General features: G+C 38.2%; 1 protein-coding gene across 7 annotated transcripts in view; it reads left to right on the top strand.

The window, feature by feature from the left end:
• The window catches only part of LOC147871604 (oxytocin receptor A-like), a 546,632-nt gene that overhangs the window by 84,436 nt on the left and 437,728 nt on the right, over window positions 1–24,468 (top strand). For all 7 annotated transcript variants that reach the window (XM_087360682.1, XM_087360685.1, XM_087360684.1 and 4 more), the window contains exon 2: window positions 16,811–16,854. The gene's annotated coding sequence lies outside the window, so the exon portion shown is untranslated. The remainder of the gene's footprint in view (window positions 1–16,810; window positions 16,855–24,468) is intronic.

The following is a 24,468-nucleotide window of genomic DNA, read 5'->3' as shown; positions in this document are numbered from 1 at the left end:
TTCAACTCCTATCTCCCATAGATCCCGCCTGAGATTATCCTCCCATCTACGTCTAGGTCTCACCAGCGGTCTCTTCCCTTCAGGTTTCCCAACCAGTACCCGGTGCACACGTCTTGTCCCATCCATGCGCGCTACATGCCCAGCCCATCTCATTCTTCTCGACTTAATCACCCTGACAATACTGGGGGAGAAGTACAGATTTTTAAGCTCATCATTATGCAGTTTTCTCCATGTCCCATCATCTTCTCTCCTAGGCCCAAATATCCTCCTCAACACCCTGTTATCAAACACCTGCAATCTGTGTTCCTCCCTCTGAGTGAGAGACCATGTTTCGCACCCATACAAAACAACAGGCAATATTATTGTTTTGTATACTTTAATTTTCAGGTTCCTAGAAATCAGACGGGAAGACAAAATATTTTGAACTGAGAAGTAGCAAGCATTTCCAGAATTTAATCCTCATAGACGATTATCCACATAAAATAGGCTTATGTATGTAACTATTTTATTGTCTTACGTTATGTATTTTGTCTAGACATGTGCTTCCCTGTCTGCTGCTACTACCAGTCAGAAGTCATTTGGTTGTTTTTTTCTTTGCGTTTACTAAGAAAATCCGAAATGTACAATATATACATATCTTGAAGGTGTCTTAATATGTTGTAATCAAGATTCTTGATTCTTGATGACTAAGGAATATCTGTAGAGCAACTTTAACTGACATTTGTAAACTCCTTAGTTTTTGTGCCAAATTGCATTGCGTGAGGCTCCATACAAAAGCCTATAGCTTATTTTGTGATATAATTCAAGTAGCATGTTTATAAGATATTGTAGATGCGTCATATTGTGATTTATTTAAATAGTATTAAAATTATATTAAAATTAGCCGTCAATCACAAATATAATATTATTAAAAGATTAAAATATCATTTAACGTTCCCTATCGAGTACTCGATTTACATGTGGAACTTACACGACTAGTTTCGGCTATATATAGCCATCATCAGGTGTTATGTATTTAAACTTATCACTGAATTACTGATTTTATCACTGAAAACAGTAAAAATCAGTAATTCAGTGATAAGTTTAAATACTTAACACCTGATGATGGCTATATATAGCCGAAACTAGTCGTGTAAGTTCCACATGTAAATCGAGTACTCGATAGGGAACGTTAAATAATATTTTAATCTTTTAATAATATTATATTTGTGATTGACGGCTAATTTTAATATATTTTTAATAGCATGTTTATACTGTTTTCGTTTTTAAAATAGACGAGTCATATCATTCGTTTCCGTTCTACAGTAGCCTAAGTCCACTACCGCACCAGAATTCGTAATCTATGTGTTCATTTGTCTGTTACTACCATGATCGTACAACATGTATACTCCATAGTTAACTGAGAAGTAAATGCATCTTCCTTGATTTCTTTCAGGTAACTACTCAAAATATTAGCCGTGCTATCCCGGCAGATTATGCGTGTTTTTACTCAGTACCTATTGGTAGTTTCTTAAAATATGTCATCATGTCTTGCCCGGACGTCATGCCCACCACTCACCCCCATCTAGTGCCGAGGTCAAGAATGAGTAGGAGTTATATGCTCTCCCCCCAAGCGCCTACATGGCGTATAGTGGGACAGCTTTCTCCCTTATAATTCTGCACCCTCCGTATTTATTCAGGTTACTTTTTCACGCTCTCTATGCATAGGTACCTCAAGTGGTCTCTGCCCTTGAGAATTTTCCCTTAAAATACTGTACACATGTCTCGACCACCTCATGCGTACTATGAACTACCTGAAGCAAGGTTCTTGTTGGAAGTTAATATTCTCACAGACAGAGGGATCAGTCACTCGAACCCAGAATTTTTTGCGTAACGAAGTTGTTTGCAAACTACTAGTGTTGGGGTTTCCAATATTTGTTCCATGTGACCCATTTTTCTGAGGTAATATTTTCGAAGGCGTCTAACGGAAATTATAGTGGATGAGTGCTGCTGAGGTCATGAATTTGTCAGAAAAGAAGAAAATTTAACTGAAACATTTTTTTTTCATTCCTTCTCCAAAAGGAATTGATTTTTCACAGACAGATAAGTGTACAAATATAGCATATTTCAAATTATTTCTTTAACTTTGTCACCATCTTGCAGGTTAAAAATCTCTGTTTCAAGGCAGAAGTGAATCGCGCTCTCGAAATGTCTTGTACATTCAGTATATATCATACAACAGCATGTGCCCATCACAAGTTTTGCCCAGTTCTGTTTGCAAACGTATTGCACCAGTGGGGCGTTAGGTCGCTTTTTCAGCAAACAGTTTCACAGTGTTTTGTTATCTGGAATCATCTTACCACGACTTTGTTCCCTGCGTTAATTAATCTCGTGTCTCCAAAACAAAGCGACAAAATATCGCGATACCAGAAGGACGGGCGGGGGGGATTTAGCCCGCGGACGACTGTAATGTCTGATCTAATTTAATATAATCTAGAGGAAAGTGAAAATGGGGGATACGAGAAGATAAAACAAGGAGTAGACATTTAGAATGGAAATTAACCATTGTATTATGCCTTTTTATTAATTTCCGGCATTAGATGGGAGTGTAGATGAAGAACTTTGGATGTTACGTAAATAATATTAAATATTTTAAGAACTGCATGTCATTTTAGTGAACCTTATCTACGATTCAAAAATTGTTTGAGCAAATAGCTTTGACACTCTTTAAAAGTACAGTAAAACCCCTCAAGATGGACGCCCCTATATCCTGGACACCCCTTTATATTGGACACTTTTAATTGGAACCGGCGAATATCCTATAATTTTACATGTCCACAATACCCTATATCTTGGACACCCCTTTTGTTGTAAGTTGGACAGGTTCATGCACTTAGCTTCGACGCTTTTCAAGGAAACTTTTTCAGTCGCATATTTTGTTATTTTCAATTTCTGACTGATGAATGCCTCATCTCTGGAGGATTATCTTATGGACATTGAACCCATCATTGGAATGCATTGCAAGTGTTTAGCTATTCTTTTGCTGAACCCTTAACTGGACTACAGTTTTGCAGAAGACACGGCTTTAACTCCATCAGTACTGTGCTTGCATTTGAGTTCAGACTGCGTTAACAGAAATGGAATCTTTCTTTTTGCGATGGGGAACCGAAAATTGGTGGAATTAACTTTAGAAAATGTTATTGAGGCTGGGGTGTAATGTGCAATGCATGGGAGTGGGCTTCAAAAGATTTTTATTATTAACACTATTGTCATTAATTCTTAATTCAAGTAGTTAGTGTATGTAAGTAAATAGATTATATTGTCATTAGACCACAACCTGATTTTTCTCTTTCCCTATATCTTGGACACCTCTGTAAGTTGGGCATATTTTCGTGAAACCCCAAGTGTCCAACTTAGAGTGGTTTTACTGTACTTCATTTAACACCTTTTAACTCTGCTTCCTATAAAAATTAAGGCTACTTGCATTAGTTGCAGATTATATCTATATATATTTTTTATCTGTGATAGCTACTAGTTCATGTTGAAGTGACTGGGGTTCGATGCTTTAGTAACATAATCTTCTTAAGGACAACGGGATCTTGAAACTAATCACTTTCCTTTATTTAATGTCAAGGTGTGACAATCCTGTACTTCGTTCCACACACATTCTTACGTATGGTTAATTTGTACTTGATTTTTCCATGTTACTCTACATTTCTTGGATAACCTTGGTCGCCTCCTTGTAAGAGGTTTCAGAATATACTTTTAGACAGTTTTTAGGACTTCTTGAACCAAAGGTCAGATGTCGTAAGGCCTCTACTTTCACAGCAAGGCCAAATACAGGAATACTGCGACAAACATTTATGCCTTGAGAGGGATTCGAACCTGGATCCTAGTAGCCAAGTAATAAGGACCCATGGTTTAAACCACGGGGCCGCTAAGATCGTGTCTTTGTGTTTTTAATCCATGCATGTACGTAAAAAATCTTTTTGTTTAATTTCAAGTCTCTGTGATCACAGTATTTATTAATTTTGAAGAAATGTGTCAGTTACAGAGCGAAATAATTACGACTGCACCTAATTAATTCAATGAATGAGTTTGTCATGTGTTGAGCCGGGTTCACATTTGCTCATTCTGCGCAACGTAACAGCGAATGAGCTAGTGTGGACGTTGTTGCTGTAATATTCGCTCCTGTCGATCTACAGTACCTCCGGTTATTCAGCGAAAGTGGACGTAAATTTACGCCACCGAAGTTAAGAGTAGGCGCTAACTAGAATGCGCGCCTTCTCGTCCACATACGAGTCTTAGGATTCCTTAATTCGCTTCGCTCTTACATTATGGCAGAATGCGCAATCATGGACCCGGAATTTGACGTTTATCCTATTCAAGTGAAGCAGATCTAACCTGTCGACAGTAGGCGTATTATTAGCTTCGGTCTAATTCACTGCCTACCTGACTGAATAGCTGATTAGCTGCCTAATTAATCGACTCGCTGACTAACTGTATTGCCAACTAATATACTGATTAGTTCACTGGATTATGAACTGAATGAATGTTTATTTGCCTGCGTAACTTGGTGATTGACGTGGCGAGTGATTGGCTATCTATATTACTTGTTACAGGTTATCTGGCTGGCTTCTTACTTATTGTATGGTAACAAACCAAATAACTAACGTAAATAAATCTTTCCGGAGCATTATTAATCACTATTTTTATTTTATATCTTAATTGCGTCATGTTTGTGTTTTATTGATACAATATTTTATTTTCCGTCTATACACAAACTTAAAATAATGTTGTTTAAAATTACTTAAAATTATAACATTCTCAGTAGATACTGCATCTTGTTACATTTTTTGTTATCGACGACATGTTTCAATGTGTATTACATCATCATCAGGTCTATCAATTTTAATATATTTTAAAAACTGTTGTACATCTTGCGTTGCGTATATTGATTAATTTGATTTGTTTAATTTTAAGTTTTTGTCTCTTCCTTTAAATTTGGAGGTTGTGCTTGGATGTTTTATATCTGTAAAATTAATTTTCAAATCGTGATTTTGGATATTGACATAGGAAATATAATAATTTAAAGAGTTATTTTTATGTGACTCGGAGACACGCCATTGCGACAAAAGAGTTTCATAAACCAAATCAAATTTCTAAGAAAATATTGCATATGCCTTTCTTAGGTTTAGTCTGTCTCACAGTAACTTAACAGTACTTTGCTTTGTCTGATATTAGGAATATAATATTGCTCTTATTTAAGCGGTTTTGTAATGTATAGCGGAATAATGGGCCTGAAACTTTTCCATCTCTATCGTCACACACTTAACTTCTCGATAGAATAGGTAAACAACAAAGTTTACAGACTCGTCTGCTTATCCGTGTTAAAGAAGAAAACTGGTAATCAATGCCGAAAACTGTTATTATTTAAGGGCAAGACTTAAATATAAAATAAGAATATGTTAGTATGGTGTGTTCGGAGGCATATTTACACACAGCTGTTACATGCCGGCTCAGCAGGAATTGTGACTGACCGCCCAGCGCTACGGTACTTAGCCGATTCACGAATCAAGTATAATATTCCATTAAAAAAATAAAATAAACTTAACTGTATATAGATAAATGTATAGAAATTATGTGTCTGTACACACACGCTGTCCTTATTCCATTTAAATAGATTTAAATTCAGCGCGTCGTCACTTTACCTAATGATTTCGAATGCCGGTCTGTTGTGCAAGGCGTCTAACTAACTGATTTCCTTGATGTGTGTTTTAACCTATCACGTATTTATTCTAGTGTTTATTCGGCAAGCATACGGTTTTTTTTTAGCAATTTCTTGCTCAGAAGTGACCCAGTAGACTTTACCTTAATTGATTTATGCATGCCTATTGTGCTCTTTGAAGCTGGGAAATTTCGACGAAATTTATTCCGACACATTCTAGCGGAACCACGTTTCATACAGACGGTATTTCGAAAGACATCCACGCACACAATACTAAAAAATTTATTAACACGGAGTTAGAAACAGCTGTAATGTTGCGTGAACAAAAGGAACCACAGATGCTCTTAGCGCTGGGCGGTGCAGTTCTTGCCGGTGAGCCGGCAAGTGGCAGTTGCATATAACTTTGTCAGCAAACAAACTGTGTTAACATTTTCCATGCTTGTTTTATTGAAAGAAAGCTTATTTTGCTGCGTTACCATGGTAACATATAATTTATGTTGTCGAAAATCCACCGATTGTTCACTGCCAGGGAATTACTGGTAATGTTTCTTTCACTGATATTACGCCAACTGCTGTAAGCACTATCTTGTAGAACAGAGATAGATTCATAATAGTCTGTTGTGGGTAGCAGAAACGGAGATTTTGACTTAGTGAATTTATCTCCGTCGGCAATGAGAGTCATACTACACACTAGATACTAGATACTAGATATATCGTACATGAAAAGTACTTCCTCATTATGAAGTTTTAGCAGTGGATACAGGTGCCGAAAAACCTTAAAAATCGTCGTTACTGAATGTGTCTGTCGTATCGAACATGAGTCCTGACTACCTGAAGTTGTACTTGTGCAAATCTTTGCTACGTCACATACAGTAGCAACTCATCCAGATGAAATCTTCGAAACTTCACAACTAGTATTGAATTCCTATTCTGATTTAGCACATTCAAAGATGGATTCGGGGGTGAGAGGGCCGAGGGGAAGAGAGCTTTTGAATTGCATTCTATCAACATTTGAAGTCGCACCGTAAGATTTGTCAGTCAGGGCAACTTTTTACTCCTTATTTTGAAAGTGGAAAGTGGCCCAAACACATTGCTCAGTCGGTTGCACGAACTTCAAAAGGAAAGAGCGTTTGAGAAAGGGAAGAAGGAATATCCAGAAACTCGTGTGCAGAGGGGCGAGAATGAAATAAGAAAAGAATTCTTGTGATAAAGAAGCTGACAGTCAGAGAGAAAGAGAGAGCGAGAGAGAAGGAAGTTTGTTGGATGAAATAAATGAGGTATTGTTTAGAAAATTGTTTTTGAAATCGTTCAAAAGAGAGAGTTGCGCACGCGCGTTACCTTTGTGTGGAACAGTTGGACTGGCTAATATTCTAATGTAAGGATAAAGTGAAGAACAACGTTTGAAATTAACGAAGTTGTTCTGATCGATGTGTCTTCTGTAATTTGTTTCTCTGTTTCTCTTTGAGTCTGTTTAACGTTGTATTTGTCTCGTTCTCTTCTTTTCTTAGCTATGATTTTTGTATATCTCTCCTTCTTTCGCTCATCCTCTGTTTTAGTTCCTCTTTAGTGTTTTCTGTCCTTAAGTAAATTATTTGTTTTTTTCTTTCTTATCTTCATTCGTTTTATTTAGTGTTCTGTCTGACGACAGGTCCATATGAACAGGATCCTTCCATCCTTTTCTCGGACTGGGACCTGTTCATATACGTTCTTGGCAGATGATCCAGAAGTGGTTTGCCATTGCCTTCTTCTGTGTGTGAATGGAGTAATTGTTGGGATGCCACGGAGAAACCGGGGAAGCCCCCGGAGGAAAACTCCGTGTTGCCTAGACCACGGCCTTGCCCAACACAAGTTATAAATTCGGGCACCGCCGGGAATCGAACCCGAGACCCCAGGATTACAAGGCCAGCGTTCTAACAGCTAGACCACCGTGGCCATGATTTTTTTATTTAGTGTTCTGTCTGACGACAGGTCCATATGAACAGGATACTTCCTTCCTTTTCTCGGACTGGGACCTGTTCATATACGTTCTTGGCAGATGATCCAGAAGTGGTTTGCCATTGCCTTCTTTTGTGTGTGAATGGAGTAATTGTTGGGATGCCACGGAGGAAAACTCCGTGTTGTCTAGACCACGGCCTTGCCCAACACAAGTTATAAATTCGGGCACCGCCGGGAATTGAACCCGAGACCCCAGGATTACAAGGCTAGTGTTCTGACCGCTAGGCCACCGTGGCGGTTCTTCATTCGTTACATAACATTAAAATCTACCTAAAAGAATAAGTTGGAAGGGTACGGACAGGATTATTGTGGCTAAGAGTGTTTCCAGAAGAGAATAAAAATCTTTTTACCACTTCCTTAAGGACTCTGATCCTTATAGTGTTATTCCTTTATATTCTTTGTTTTGTTTTTAGTTTGTTTCTTTGTTGTCCTTCGTTCACTTTATTTTCTGCCTGTCTTTATTTTGTATTTTTTCTTTGATCATTTCTAATGTTTGTTTTCTGTGGCGTGTCACATAGCTGTTTGTTCTTAGGAACAGTAAAAGAAACATCGAAGTATCTGACCGAAGTTCTTCCGAATATATGTCACTCGTGTTAAAGGACTGACAAGAAAGTGTAGGATCGACTAATGGTCTTGCATTCGAAATGCCTCGCTAGAGAATTTTTTTACACCTGGTGTTTTCTTTCAATTACAGCACCGTATCTCTATTATGTTGGGTATCAGAAAGTTAGGGGGTCCGCAGTGGTCTTGCGGTCTGAGGCGTGGGCCTTGTGCCGCTTGGTCGCTAGGACCGTGGGTTCGAATCCCACACAAGGCATTGATGTTTGTCTGCGTCTTTCTGTGTTGTGCTGTCCTGTGTACAGGTAGAGGCTTCGCGACGGACCGATCCCTCATCCAAGGAGTCCTACCGAATGTCTATAGATCAAGCCAACGAAAAGTTGGGACCCGCAGTGCTCAGGCACTTGAAGAACGGGTCGTTCCCAGTATCCAGTATCCCAGTATCAGAAAGTTAGATTTGATAATATATTGTCACTTTTGGTCCAGTCTGACTGGGATTATTCGTGGTTTGCACTGTTTAACGTGGTTTAATCTGATTAATAAGGCCGCTAGAGATTCCTGCTGTTCTACAAGGGATTAATGCATTAAATTTAGTTTTCAATATAAAGACTGGAAGGTCGGCCCGTTTCTACAACGTCAACTGGCTCCACAGAGCAGACTTTTTCTGGACAATCTTATAGTCGATCATCGGATCGAGAAATTTATTGGCTTTTATGGAACCCATGTGATAATTACCGCGTTTACGGCAGTCCACCAATGGACTGCATCTTCATTCAGTCGAATCCAGATCGAGCGGTATTTCTGTAAGACTTTTTTTAAAGCTAACCTTTTTAGAACTACATTTCTTAGGCGATCTGTGCCCTGAGGGATTTTCGAGCAAAATATTCTGTCTATCACTACAACACAAAACAGAAGTATAATTTGATCAAGGTTTGTGGTAAAGGATTTCCATTGGAGTTAGTAATAAGTAGCCTGGTACCTGTATTTAATGATAATTAAAGGTTAATTGCTGTGTTCATAAGTAACCCACTATTAGACGCTATCCTGATACAATTTAATTCAGCCCACCATATTCATCCCTATGTCTCTAAATTCTATTTTAATATTATAATTCTTTGTACGGCTCCAATTTTTCTATTCTTAGATTTTCCGCTCAAAGTTGTGTAGGCATATCTCGACCGCCTCTTTTCGTTATGTAATCACTCTAATGTGATCAGTGCATCATCTGTATTACCCACTCTATAAAGTTAGTGGGGTGTGCCATAAAATTATTTTGGAAATCGCCTGTCTCTAGGCGCAGAGATTGAGTTTGCTAATGGATTGTTGTGTGTGACATTTGCGTGGGTTGGTTGGTGAGACTGGTTGTTAATCTAAGGACGAGCCCGTACACATCACTTTAAAGTAATTAGCAGGTCAAAGCCATGTGCCATATTCTTGTGTGAGCTTTGTAATTATAAGTAGCTTACTAGGCGTTTGTTGTGTTCTGTTAATTTTGTCGTCTGAATACGTCACGTGACGAACATATGTAGACTTATAATTAAATGAAACTAACACATAACAATATTCCTACACAAGAAATGCCATATTTTGAGTTTTATTAAAATACATCATTACGACCAAATTATGTCTAAGTAAAACCTTAACTAGATAATCTAAACCTAAATGAAGCTGTCCTTAAGATTAACAAAACTTTATAAAAATAATATAATTTGCCATGATTCCACAAAATTTACAGTGCATCTAACATATTGAGTTTTGTTATAATCGGTCTCTAGTTTTGATATCATTTGTGTGCAGACAGTCAGGCGGACTCTGTGTGATTAATAGGAGATTTTTGAACATTTTAGATACTCAATTTTTTGGAATTGTGTTATTTATTAAATCTAATTAAAATTAAAATTTCGGTCTGAATTATTTCGGTGAATGAGGAGCAAAAATTGGGTTTCCCATGTGCGTGTAGTTAGGAAGCATGGCAGAAATCCGTTACTGCGCTCTGCGTGTCAGAGGATCGTCACACTCCTGATTGCAGGCCTCCCGCCTCACAATAAGTTCTCTGCAGAGCCTTTGTCACAGAAGCCATTTATCACGTGCTTTATCCCCAGATTGTGTTCCACATAAACCAGAAGGTCCGTGACAGGTTTTCCCTTGAAGCTTCTAACTCGATCTCCACAGACGACAATAATTTCTTTCATCTGTCCTCAGCTGGGATAGTAGACCTGTCTTAGCACGCTCAGGGCTGAAGCCGTAGGCATATTTACTAGTGGACAGAACACATGATATTATGTTTAACATATCCATGCATTTATCTATTCTATTTTAATGTCCTTAGCTTTTATCACTGTGAAAGGTTAACTCAATTCCGTTATTAATTTTGTTTGTATTTTCTCTGAATTTTACATACTCCTACGTTAGTGATGTACGTAACATAGCAAGGAACGCATTTGAAATATGTATTGTCGTATTTAAGAATTTATGCGTACTGCATTCTTGTTCTCTGCGCCGTTGCAGTTCGAACGTAAGACAAACTTGATTTCAGACACTAAGGACCTCCATTTACTTACAGTCTTTTTCGGAAAAAGGCTCTAAGTAAATGAACACGATTAACGAATAATAAGTACACATACAGTTCAGCATATTGAAGAACCGCGTACAAGTCTACACACCTTCATATTCCAGAAGACAACACTTGATATGTTTCTCTCTGTGCCTGTAATGGTGGGTTCTGGGAGCGTTACCCAGAGTTCGTTGGTGTGCAGAACAAGAATTCTCAATAATTTAAAACCCCTTTCAATAGCTGCGGATTCAAAAGGTTAAACTGACGTTCGTCTTGTACACAGGGAAATATGGTAATAATGATACAAGTAGTGAACTTCGTTTTTAGACACGTGCTAAGCTGAGTTCTGGTAATACTGCCCGCAGTCCACCGGCTGTGGAACAAGACCGCAGTTCACTTTGCATACAGAAGTAGCTGGCGTGGTGATACGGCTATGAAATAAGCCAGCCCTACTTTACCCTCCTCCCCTTTCACTCACTACTTTCTCTGTGCAATACAACAAATATGTTACAGTCACAGCTTTGGTACACTCTGGTGCTTATCAATAGTGACTCCTGTTTACAGGAATGTTCTTTCAACACTTTTCCCTACCTAAAACCCCTTTTACAAATGAATATAGCTATGAAGTGGTTAGTACATTTTCGTATTAGTGAAGTCCTAAGCCCAAATCTCGGCTTGGAAATTGGGTATCCTGACCGGAAATTGTAGTGTGTTTTCCAAGTCCGTCTAGAAAAAATTCTAATGTATGTATTACCTCAAAATAGGCCACAGTCGCCTACTTCAAGTACCATAGAAATCATTTATAAAACCATCCTACCTATTTGACGGTACGTAATCGAAGTAGTTGTAAATACATCGCTAAATACATTTATTTATTTGTATTTTATGAGACCCGTTCTTCAGTGCCTGAGCATCTGCGGGTCCCATCTTTTCGTTGGCTTGATCTATAGGCATTTGGTAGGACTCCTTGGACGTGGGATCGACCCGTCCTAAGGCCTCTACCTGTACACAGAATAGCACAACACAGAAAGACGCGGACAGACGTCCATGCCTTGAGTGGGATTCGAACCCACGGTCCCAGTGACCGAGGCCCTGTCTCAGACCACGCGGTCACTGTGACGGGAAATAAATAATTAACAAAGCAAATGCTGGTACAGTATGACACTTTAAAGAAGATGCGAACGCTTATTTCAACTTCCTTAATGATCATTCTGCAGCATCTGTTGTTACAGCAGCTTGTAATCTAAGAATTGGGAAAAGCCTTGACACAGAAATCAAGAACCTGTTTGGTTCCTTCCGTTGGTTGAAATTTGAGTGTATATATCCCTTGAAAATTAAAACATTGATGTAATTTTCCAGATTTATTTACTTGATATAGATACGATTTCAATATTTATTTTAAAGTTACCCTAGATATACGTTGCTTAACTTTGGACGGTATGGGAATGTTTCTTAAAATATCTTACATTGTAGGACGGAACCTTTCCTAACTTCCCTTTTTTTCCCCCGAAGTCATCTGCGACAGAATGGAGAACACCATCTGTGGATTTGCTTTTACGTTCAGCGTCAGCTGCTCCAGGTAACAGTTGTTTTATGCTTACGTCATTAAATGAAGTTTAATATGCAAATACGCAGAAAAATGGATTCAGTACAGCGCAGCCCAATTGCAAATTTGAATTAAGTAATGTAAAGCCACCCTGACACATGCCAATGTATTCTCAGCCTCGGCACTAGAAGGAGATGAACGAGTGGTCAGTTTTATCCCCGGGAAAGGAAGCTGGGTAGGGTCCAGGACCGGTCTGGCGCAGAGGCTAAAATGAAATCGTCCGCTTCTGTCGCTGATCGAACCCCGATCGTTCAGTTCGTAGGTAGTCACTATACTGAGTGAGGTATCCGTCTAACATTTGAATAAAATGTCACAAGAAATATTTCTTAAGAATACCTGCTGTAAGCTGTGGCCAGGGAAGGCCGAGATAAGAGAATAAAATGAAAAGTGATAATGAAGGAAATAGACTGAAAATTTGTCGATTGGTTTCGTAAGATTACGGTAAAGGACTAGTGGCGGACTGTTGTGAACATGACTGCAAAACTTTAAAAGCCTGGGAACCTCTTCGCCATCTGAGCGTCTATTATTTTCTTAAGAAATTAATTTTTTTTCAATAAACTGTAAACCAATTGAGAAATCCTAAAGCTTTTGGTATTTAAATATGTTACATTGGCCTCGTTATTTATTTTAACAACATTTTAAGATATATATTTATTTTTACAGTCCATACACAAACGTTGAAGTTAAATGATGTTAAAATTATATAATATTAAAACATTATGTAGTATAAAATATTATATTTTGGCGCTTTTAATCGTAAATACGATTTTACATTATTTAGCGCTTTTTTATTTATTAAACGACATGTTTCGATGGATAATACCTCATCTTCAGGTTTATATCAATTTTACAATATTTTAAAATTATTAGATATTTTAATGCAATGTATTAATTGATTAATTGATTTGATAATGTTTTAATATTATATAATTTTAACAACATCATTTAACTTCAACGTTTGTGTATGGACTGTAAAAATAAATATATATTTAATCAAACACAAACATGACGCATTTAAGCTACAAACATTTTAAGAGATATTTAGTAGCGTAATTACTTAAAATTAACTTCGGGAGTGGGGGAGTCGTTGTTACTACGGAAAGTAGTGCATGTGTGATCACGCATAAGGAACAATGCTTTTGCAGTTCAAGTAGAAAGTTAAGAAATAACAGATTTATGAATAACATTTAAAAAGGTAAATCTTAAGGTGACAGGCTACGTGGGGAAATGGTAATCGCATACAAACTTGAATAAAAATCTTCTTGGATATTATCCATCGTCTAGTCAATAAAATATAAAACGACGTTTCGGAGATGGGGCTCTATCTCCGGAGATAGGGAATAGCTCTATCTAGTGGGTCCAACTGAGTAGGTACCTGAAGACGGAGATAGAGCCCCATCTCCGAAACGTCGTTTTATATTTTATTGACTAGACGATGGATAATATCCAAGAAGATTTTTACTCAAATGACTCATCACCATCGTCAAGAACTTTTAGATTTGATATGCATACAAACTTGATTGAAAGCCCGAATAATGATATCACTTTGTAACACGAAGTTTCTCTAAATAATATTTAGAAAATAAAACATATTTTCTCAATGAAGACAGCTGTCTTCTGGGATGTTGCACCGTGTAGTCTGGTAGATTCTGACGGACGTTTCCGAGGGTTTACTCTCCCCATCCTCAGGATCTGAAATCTCCAAGTGTGTTTTTATTACAAAGATCACTCGCTAATGTTGCTTATTGAAATTATTACTGTTTGTTCTGGTTGTCATGAGAGCCAAATAAATATACTTTGTGGTTAAATTGATTAGTTATTTAATTGAATAAAAATTTACTTGGATATTATCCATCGTCTAGTAATAAAACGTAAAAAACGTAAAACGACGTTTCGGAGATGGGGCTCTATCTCCGTCTTCAGGTTCCTACTCAGTTGGGCCCACTAGATAGAGCTAATCCCTATCTCCGGACAAAGTAAAAAAGTGAAAGTCCCAGAATAAAAAGGCATTACCACACCATCCATCCGTGGGACGTAAAAGAATAGAAGTAGAAATCAAAATTCATTGAACACGATAAAGCCAAAAAACAAAAACTCACAAAAGGTGGAATAAATACACATGAATATTAACTTGAAACTCGATGCTTACCTTGGATTTATTTTATTCTGGGACTTTCACTTTTTAATTTGTCCGGAGATAGGGATTAGCTCTATCTAGTGGGCCCAACTGAGTAGGAACCTGAAGACGGAGATAGAGCCCCATCTCCGAAACGTCGTTTTACGTTTTTTACGTTTTATTACTAGACGATGGATAATATCCAAGTAAATTTTTATTCAATTGACTCTTCACCATCGTCAAGAAGTTTTAGATTTGATATAGTTATTTAATGATTAAGCACGTGAAACGTACAGGCATAGTTACCACTGTACTTTAAATGATTACATTTAAGTAAATTATTATATATATGCTGTATGAAGATGTGGGCTGATTATACGTACATTCAGAAAAGACCGCATTGGATGAAATTTTGTGAGTATTATGATGAAACTTATGAATCAATAAAAGCAAGAAAAATATTCTCGACCGGCTGAATAGATATTTAAAGGAGACATCCAGTACATGATTGCCGGCCCCAGTAGCAACGCGGTCTGAGGCATGGTCCTCGTGTGCCTGACTGCTGCGACCGTGGGTTCGAGGCCCACTCAAGGCATGGGTGTTTGTCCGCGTCTCCTCTTCCAGTCTGGTGTGTAAAAACTGACCACGGAATCATTTGAATCAAATGCCGGTTTTAAATATACCACGGCCTAATCACTCCACAAAGATTTTATGGATAATCATCTTGTATGGTATCTGCATTTGTGAACCTGTTGTGTTGAGTGGTGGGTTCAGTTGACCCCAATTCTCTCGTGTGGTTATCGCTTCTCCTTCACTTTCCAGGAAGCCGGGGTTTCCAGTGGGGGATTTCCGATAGAGGGTTTTAATACCCCGCTAGCAAAGACGAGCCCACTGGACACATTAATTCCCTCTGTTGCTCTGGGACTCAACAATGTGTGCGGAAGTGCGTCACAAGTTGTAAATCCACTGCACTTCCGCCGTCTTGTTTCCTCCCACGTCTTGCGCAAATAAAAGCCAATTACGAGCCAGAGAACGAACATTTTAGATGGAGACACTGCAACCGCATTTCGAATTATTCCTCCTGCGTCACAGATGCTGTTTTGTAATATAAACTCTCTTTGTATTTTGTTACTGTCATCATTTTTGTTTCCTTCGCACTATTTTCATTTCTTATCTTGTATTTTATTATTTTTATTATTAGTGTTCTGTCTGACGACAGGTCCATATGAACAGGATCCTTCCATCCTTTTCTCGGACTGGGACCTGTTCATATACGTTCTTGGCAGATGATCCAGAAGTGGTTTGCCATTGCCTTCTTCTGTGTGTGTGTGAATGGAGTAATTGTTGGTATGCCACGGAGAAACCGGGGAAGCCCCCGGAGGAAAACTCCGTGTTGCCTAGACCACGGCATTGCCCAACACAAGTTATAAATTGGGGAACCGCCGGGAATCGAACCCGAGACCCCAGGATTACAAGGCCAGCGTTCTAACCGCTAGACCACCGTGGCCATCATTTATTTATTTAGTGTTCTGTCTGACGACAGGTCCATATGAACAGGATCCTTCCATCCTTTTCTCGGACTGGGACCTGTTCATGTACGTTCTTGGCAGATGATCCAGAAGTGGTTTGCCATTGCCTTCTTCTGTGGGTGAATGGAGTAATTGTTGGGATGCCACGGAGGAAAACTCCGTGTTGCCTAGACCACGGCCTTGCCCAACACAAGTTATAAAATCGGGCACCGCCGGGAATTGAACCCGAGACCCCAGGATTACAAGGCGTTCTAACCGCTAGACCACCGTGGCTTGTATTTTATTTTATCTTATTTTTTCTTCTCCTTTCTCCATTTCCACACTTCTTTTGCTGTCCTCTAAATTACGTTTCATTCTCTTCCATTGCCACTCATTTCTCTCGACTTTCCTATTTTTCTTTCTTCACCAAATGTATTTTCCTCATTTTACTTTAATTTCACTTTATTTTCTATCCAGTTCCTTTTTTGTGTTCCACTATTTCTCTACTACTTTTGTTTCTTTCTTCTCTTTTCCCTTTTCTCTTTAAACAACAAGACTTTTTTTCATGCCTTTATCTCAACAACATTTCTGCATTGACTTTTTCCAGTTCCTGCTATAAATGTTGCTGTTTATCCTTTTACCTAATTCGAAGCATTCTTCACAAAAAAAATATTACTATGCTTAATATTGTGCAAACATTACCTTTGCATTTGTTACATTGTTTGATTATCGTGTTTTTAAATAATCCTTCTTTTTCTCTCCGCAGGTGAGTTATATAGCAGTTTCATCAGTACCGGGACATTATTATCAGTGAGTATGCTACCGTATAATTTTTTTCTGTTTCAAGACAGTAATTCTATCAAATTATCTTGATTATTGTAACTGGGAAGGGTTAAGAAGCGACATTATTTTCTTGAAGAGTAGGTTCGTGTTGAGATAAAGACACTCTCAGGTGTCACGCTGTCTGATTTTGCTTGAAACCGCCACTCGACTTTTAAACGCGTTCTCTGCGTGCCCCTACAATTACATTTCGGTGTTAAGCTCCAACACTATCGATGACAGATCTGCTGTGACGATTATTTATCGTCGTAGTTAAGGATAAAGGTGACCCAGAGTTCAGCCATAAGGCCATGAAGACATAATAGACGTCGAGGTAGCCTGATGGCCTTATCTTTGAATATAACGTCATTGGCAAGAATTTTAAAGTAGCTGGCTAACAACACGATGGTAGAGTCAGACAGTATAGCTGGCTAACACCGGAACTAGTAGCAATGCGTTTTATGTAATCGATTCTTCTGTATGTAGTTAAGGAATACCACGAAAGACAGAAAGACAGAAGACTTTCTTGTTTGTTTCTAAGTGTTAGCCGGGCGAAGACGGCTAACATAGTTAACGTGAACACTCTGTCCCTCCGAAGAAACTACTATAAACAAAACTCACCGAGATTTGCTTCAGTAATCTAAATACAATTGAAGATTTCCGTCTTCTGGGTTGTTGCGCTGCGTAGTCTGGTCGATCTTAACCAACGTTTCAGAGACAGAAATCTTCATACTCATCGCCCTGATGACGGAGGCAGTATGACCTCTGAAACGTTGGTTAACATCGACCAGACTACACAGCGCAACAACCCAGAAGACAGAAATCTTCATAACCTAACAGTGTTGGCGCAGTGGTAAGGTAACTGCGTGACGTTGACAGACTGCAAGGTATCATAACTGAGACACTCCGAATATGAAACAGGAATTCTAACCACTGTCAGAATTACGGATTTTTCGCTTTCCATTTTTGAAAAGAAGGCGAAAAGTCCTAACTGAAGTTTCATGTTTTCCACGGGCACTCTATGCAACCATTCAGGATCACCCGACACTGAAGACCTATAAAAATCGTCGAAAGTATTTCTGTCAGATCAGTTGATAGATTTCACTTTATTATCTTCAAATTGAATTATCTTCGTCTCATCAGCATGTTATAAATTGTTTGATATTCCTTTTTGTGGATTTTAACATGCTTTTTTTTTTCAATTCGTGATGTGAAATTTATTGGTTTACATACAATTTACAACGGAACCGAACGCAGTTCGTTTGTGTAGGTCTGGTAGGCAGTGATGTACAACATTGGCCTTTCACAGTATTATGCAGTTAAAAGCTCTATGTACTACCACTACAAAATTTTAGATACGTACAGCAGTTAAAAAAACATTACAGGATTTTAACATCAGCAGCTTACGAATTTATGATAAACTTTTCTTGTATAAGCGCACGTTATTAAGTAAAATCAGATACCATCTGGCGAGATTTCAGGTTCTTAGGGCGGCGAGTCTGAAGATTGCTGTCTTCTGGGTTGTTGCGCCGTGTAGTCTGGTAGAAATTTGTCGACGTTTTTGACGTAATTCCGCCTCCATCATCAGGGCGATGACTTACTAATCGCCCTGATGATAGGGCCAGTTCGCACGTCTTAAACGTCTATGAACATCCCTGAGTTTGCACAGCACAAAAACCAAAAGACAGCCATCTTTAGATGACATCAGTTTTTTTCGCAAGATTATATGGGAACTTGTCGGTTTAAGGAGATGGTCCAGTGGACTTTTCCGTTGTTTTTACATGTCAGCTGTAACGATGTATGAAATGGAAACTGTATGAGGGTCACGATCTCTATTTTCAATTTTTCCCTCGTGAACTTAAATACCACCCTTGCATCCTACATGAAGCATAAATTCTGCCGTTGGTTAACTATAAAACATCCACCACTTGTTACCACTACAAATAAGCGAAACTGTTAAAAATTTCCCTTGTTGCTAATGAGATATCGATTAAAATATTTTCCGTCCTGGTCATAATATATTTGGTTTATAATAAGATGAATGAAATAAACGTTTACCTCACGTGTCACGGAATGATGCTAAAAATGACTTTTCATCAGAATAAAATATTTGTCTCCACGCAAGAAGGCTTGCCAAATTAACAGACTGGAAAATGTTTCTGTAGAGTAATAATTATGACATATTTCTTAGGAATTTGACCTTCGGGGATGGAATTAATGGCGTCAGTTTTCTTGGATTAGCAGCCTATGCGTTTCTTGCCCCTGTCTAATTGGGTGACGTCATGACGGAGGATTCCCTTAACGTAATTGTATGTGGATTCCCCTACCCGCTCACTCCTGCATGCAGAAATACATGTATGTTTTCATGTAAAGTGCCCCTTTTCGTTGTCCGATTTTTTGAACCAAAACTGGAATTCTTCTATATAGTTTATTAAATCTCTCCGCTGTCTAATTTCATGAAAATCTACTCAGACGTTTAAGAGTTGCATTAATTTATTTTAAATTGTAAGTATAATTTTTATTGAATATAGTGGTTCATTGGTGTGATCATAAAACCCCGCTATTGAACTCTATGCTATGGTTACTCATTGCTGTTTCACACCGTTGCAGCATATTTAAGAAACTACATTGTGCTACTGGCTGCGTCGTTGAAACATCGTAAGTAAAATTAAATTAAAAAGCACACTTTATTATTATGTTCCATTCTACCCTGAGAGTACGTCTAAAATCCGTTTCGGTATTGTGGCCACTCGGAAGGTACATTGCTCTTCGTAAGAAGCTCGAAATGGATTCCTTTACAGTTACAACTTTTGATTTATATGAGAAAGTAAGAAAGAGTGATGAAATTACAGCAAAGAAAGTAAAAGAAAGAATCGGACAGAAAAGCAATAAAAGTGGAAATATATAAAAAAGGGAGATAACAGAAAAAACAGATAGCAGACGCCAAAAAATGAAAGAACGGCCATGAGTACGAGAAGAACAGACCGAACGTTGCTTTTAAACGATTTGCACTCCTGTGTCGTATTCGAGACTTCGGGCTTGGATTATGGGCTCGGAGCCCGGCCGTCTTGAGGGATGCATCTCGTGGCTTTCATCAGTCCCTCCAGGTAAATGCTGGCACAGTGCCCTAAAATACGCCACTGCCGTTTCCTTCCCTGTCCTTCCCAAACATCATTGTCAGTCGCCCTCTGCAGATGTGAAAGTGTAATTAAATAACACAACAAAACAAGGATGGAATTTATGGAAAAGAATATGTTACCAAAACATATGCAGAGTAAATAATATAATGAAAGAAGGTAGAAGTGACAGAACAGTGTCTGAGGTCAGTAATTTGATAAATACGTGGGCGGAAGGCGAACGGAAAGAAGGAAAATTGTGTAAGATTTAAGGTTTTCACAGCGGCGAGTATGAAGATTTCTGTCTTCTGGGTTGTTGCGCCGTGTAGTCTGGTCGATTTTAACCAACGTCTCAGAGGTCATACTGCCTCCATCATCAGGGCGATTAGTCTGAAGATTTCCGTCTTCCGGGTTGTTGCGCCGTGTAGTCTGGTCGATTTTAACCAACGCTTCAGAGGTCATACTGCCTCCGTCATCAGGGCGACAACCCAGAAGACAGAATTCTTCAAAGAAAATCATGTCGGGAGGAAAGAAGGAACTTTTTCTGTGTCCTTGTGCTTTAAGGTCGAGCTGTTTTGAAATGAGAGGGATCCAAGTGGTGGTAACACTGAATAGTGAACCTTACTTCACTCTTGCTCTTTGGGGATCAATTACCATTCGAAAGGAACGTGGTGTGCGGGAAGCAGTCTTCCATTTATTCCCTCGTTGTTTCCGTGTCAATCAGCAGTTACGTGTCAGGCTGGGATGCCTAACCCTCGCTGACATCGACTAACCTCTCTTGCACTCTGAATGTATATTGCTCCTTTCTTAAGGTTGAAGAGAACTTTTTGATGTGTCCTCATTCCTCGGTTCTTCACGCCCTATCGTCTTTGAAAAATTTACACTTGGAAGACCGAGAGGAAGATGTCATTATAACATTGGGGATATAAGTAGCGAAGATCGGATATTGATGGAATTGAATTAAGATATGTCCAGTGGCGCTATTGAGCATCGGGCTGTGCTACCACTATCTTAATTAATTCTGTTTTTGAGTTTGGTTATATGAAACTTTCAGGCGTTCATGGGATTAAATACATTTTATTCAGATATCGGCAAGATTATGTATAGTCTTTTACACGTCAGTATTTGCATAATAAAACATGGTAGAAAATGGCTGTCTTCTGAGTTATTCCGTCGTGTAGTCTGGTTGAATTCGTCTTTATAGCCACCACCTAGAAAACCTGGCATCTCACAAACGTGTGATAATGTTTGTTTCTGTTGTGTAAATTGTTTTCAATTTTGTTTCTGGTACCATAACATCTTCAAATTTAAAGTCATAAATATCAATTAGATTTTCGTTTCTAACGATTCAGGCGATAGAAATATTTTAATTAAACCTTCTATTTTACGTATGTTAAACGGTGTCTTAACGCTGTGCAACCTGCAAGGTGAATTTTGTACATTTCGATAACGAAAATTTTATTTAAAACTAAATTTGTCGTCCTATACACTTACAGATCCAGACTATAGCCCCCATTTCATATTTAATGATATCTATTCACATGATTTTGGACAGAAAACAAATTAATTTTTTCTGGGACTTTAAACGCCACTTCTTATGCGAATTATGTTAATTATTAATGATAATCCATTTTCGTAACACCAGTAATGATATGTCAGTAGCCTTATGGTTTGATGTGGTTTAAATCCTTGGTTTACATAATTTAAATTTTATTACATTAAAATATCTCTTTAATTAACTGGTAACACAAGTCACTGTAAATTGTCTTGAAGCGGATCTGCTACCCTCGTATGTCTTGACCGAGGAACAATGGCCGGTTGGCTCTATGAAGCACTACCGGGAGGCACGCGAGGTTCAGTGCCTCATCAAGTTCTCCTGAGCCTCTGTTCCCGAAAAACAATTACTGTACATATAGGCCTGCATACCTATACCATGGCTAAAGTTGGATCTTTAAATCTATTACCACCGATTTCTGGGTCCTCCTCCTTTGCGATGCTCACACCTTAAAAGTAGCGCTATCAACAAATTTAGAATAAGTGTGGTGTTTTAAGACTTTGTTTAACAAAGCACTCCGTTGTGCATACTATACTACAGCATTCTCAAGTCGCAGTCTGAGAATGAAGTATGCAGCATGAGAGATTAAACAAGGACCACTGGTTGTAAAACCTTTTGGAAACAGGAACTTGAAGGCCCGAGACGTAGATGCGAGGGTAATATTAAAGTGAAATCATGAAATAGATTTTGAAATAAATTAAGTCTCAGCCCATGATGGGTTATTCTAGAGCGGTTACCTGCTAGCTACTCTCTGAGTGAATAAGTTAGTATAATCATTTAATCGATTAGTTCTCAGTCAATAAATTTATAAATTCTTTACTTAGTTCATTAGTCAACGATTTTGCAAGTTAATTTCTTAGTTAGGCATTTATTTTGATAATTAGTCATGTGATCAATCGTTTATTTATTTAGAGAGTAATGTGGTCAGTTTATAAGATAGTATGTTATTAAGTAACTTGATTTGTCAGTTTAGTCTGTCTGTCATTAGCCACTCAGTTATTTAACGAGTGAATCAATGATTAGCGTTTTAGTCAGTTAATCAGGTGTTATCATTTATTATTATTATTATTCAGTGTTCTGTCTGACGACAGGTCCATATGAACAGGATCCTTCCATCCTTTTCTCGGACTGGGACCTGTTCATATACGTTCTTGGCAGATGATCCAGAAGTGGTTTGCCATTGCCTTCTTCTGTGTGTGAATGGAGTAATTGTTGGGATGCCACGGAGAAACCGGGGAAGCCCCCGGAGGAAAACTCCGTGTTGCCTAGACCACGGCCTTGCCTTGCCCAACACAAGTTATAAATTCGGGCACCGCCGGGAATCGAACCCGAGACCCCAGGATTACAAGGCCAGCGTTCTAACCGCTAGACCACCGTGGCTATAGTGTTATAATAAAGCCAGGAAATAAATATGAAGATCACTGACAAAATATTCAACAGTTAACGTCGGGTTTTAATCCCGGATTCACTAATTGAGTGGAATGTTGGATGGCCACTGGTAATTTTCCTTCCCGTACGTGCCGCAGCTGCGGTCCTGTGAGTTTTCTGGCAGTATCTTGACTGTACTCGGAAGAAATATATACACACAGTGCCATCAATCAGTGTGCTAACAGACACAGCTGCATCCACATGTATTATTTAAATTAAAACAACAGCACAATTTCACGTAAATGCCTGCTAAGAGAACTCTTGGCTTGTCGAGCCAGTCCCGCTGAAATGAATTAGGCGAACAAAGCAGTATGTAGCAAATTTTAAGACTAATGGCGACCGTTTCTGTGGCTACTTTAGAACCTGTGATCATGTAAGTGGTTTCTATAATTCTCACTTTGATATCCTTGCCGTTTTTATCACTGTCACTTGTACTGATTGTGGACCAAATCCAATGGCAAGAATTTCAATTTATTTTCCTATTTCCTTTGCTGATTTCCGAGGGATTTCGCAAGCAAAATAATGATTTTGTCCTTTATCTCCTTTATACGGTATACTATTATTATTATCCCATCTATTCACCATTTTATAGGGTATTTACTTCCGTGTACCCGAGACAAACCTTGCCTCTAATGTACTTAGTGCGGCAGATATTTCCGAAATACATTTTGTTTTTAATACGTGCTACATGTATTATAATTTTATTGTTAGAGATGACAATTATTTTTGCTTTCACTTTCTACATTCCCTGTATTTCAAGATATTCTCCGCTTTCTCCTTAATTACATTCCTGTCAGTTGGTTTTGCTATTTCAATTAAGAGACAAGTTCCATTTTTATTTCGGATTATAATATATTATGATTGTTATTTGTTATTATTATTATTATTAAAAGTGAAATTATTGGTGTTAATGATTGTTATAATTATCTTCTTTTTCCGGAGGATATTAAAGCTTTTGTGCCACGAGGTATTCTCATTTTTTTAAAATTCAATATGATATGGATTCTGTACGTGGTTTTGGCACAGCCGAATTCGTTTCACGAGGGAAATGAAGATGCTCATCTTTTAGTATTAACTTTGTGAATTCCACATTTATCCCGTCGAAGCTATTAAAGACTTTGTAGCTTATTTACGTTCGAAACTTCACTTTTACAATATTCTACATCCCAAAATGTCGTGTTTTTTAAATCCCATTCGGGGTTTAAATTTCTTTTAAATGTACTCCTACACTTTCATATAGGTACATTTCTGTCTCCTTGAAGTAAGTCCTACTCGTACATCATTTTAGAGAGACTGCGTTCTTCCGGAGCGTTCAGTTTAATTGATTATATTTCACGTCACCAAGAGTACTTTTAAATTTTGCTCTACTTCTCTCGTCTTCATTTTGTAATTTGCATATTTACTGTTGTTCTGTTTGTTTCTTTGTTTCTTTATGTTTCTTTTTGGTCTTTCCATCCTCTGTTATTAGTCCATTAAAATATTCCGTACATATTCTCTCGACAGCCG

The sequence above is a fragment of the Zootermopsis nevadensis genome, unplaced genomic scaffold (assembly GCF_977971745.1).
Source record: "Zootermopsis nevadensis isolate Lab colony 2312 unplaced genomic scaffold, Znev_1.0 Znev_ptg000045l, whole genome shotgun sequence".
Lineage (NCBI taxonomy): Eukaryota > Metazoa > Arthropoda > Insecta > Blattodea > Termopsidae > Zootermopsis > Zootermopsis nevadensis.
The sequence above is the reverse complement of the archived record's forward strand: the minus strand, read 5'-3'. Positions and strand labels throughout refer to the sequence as shown.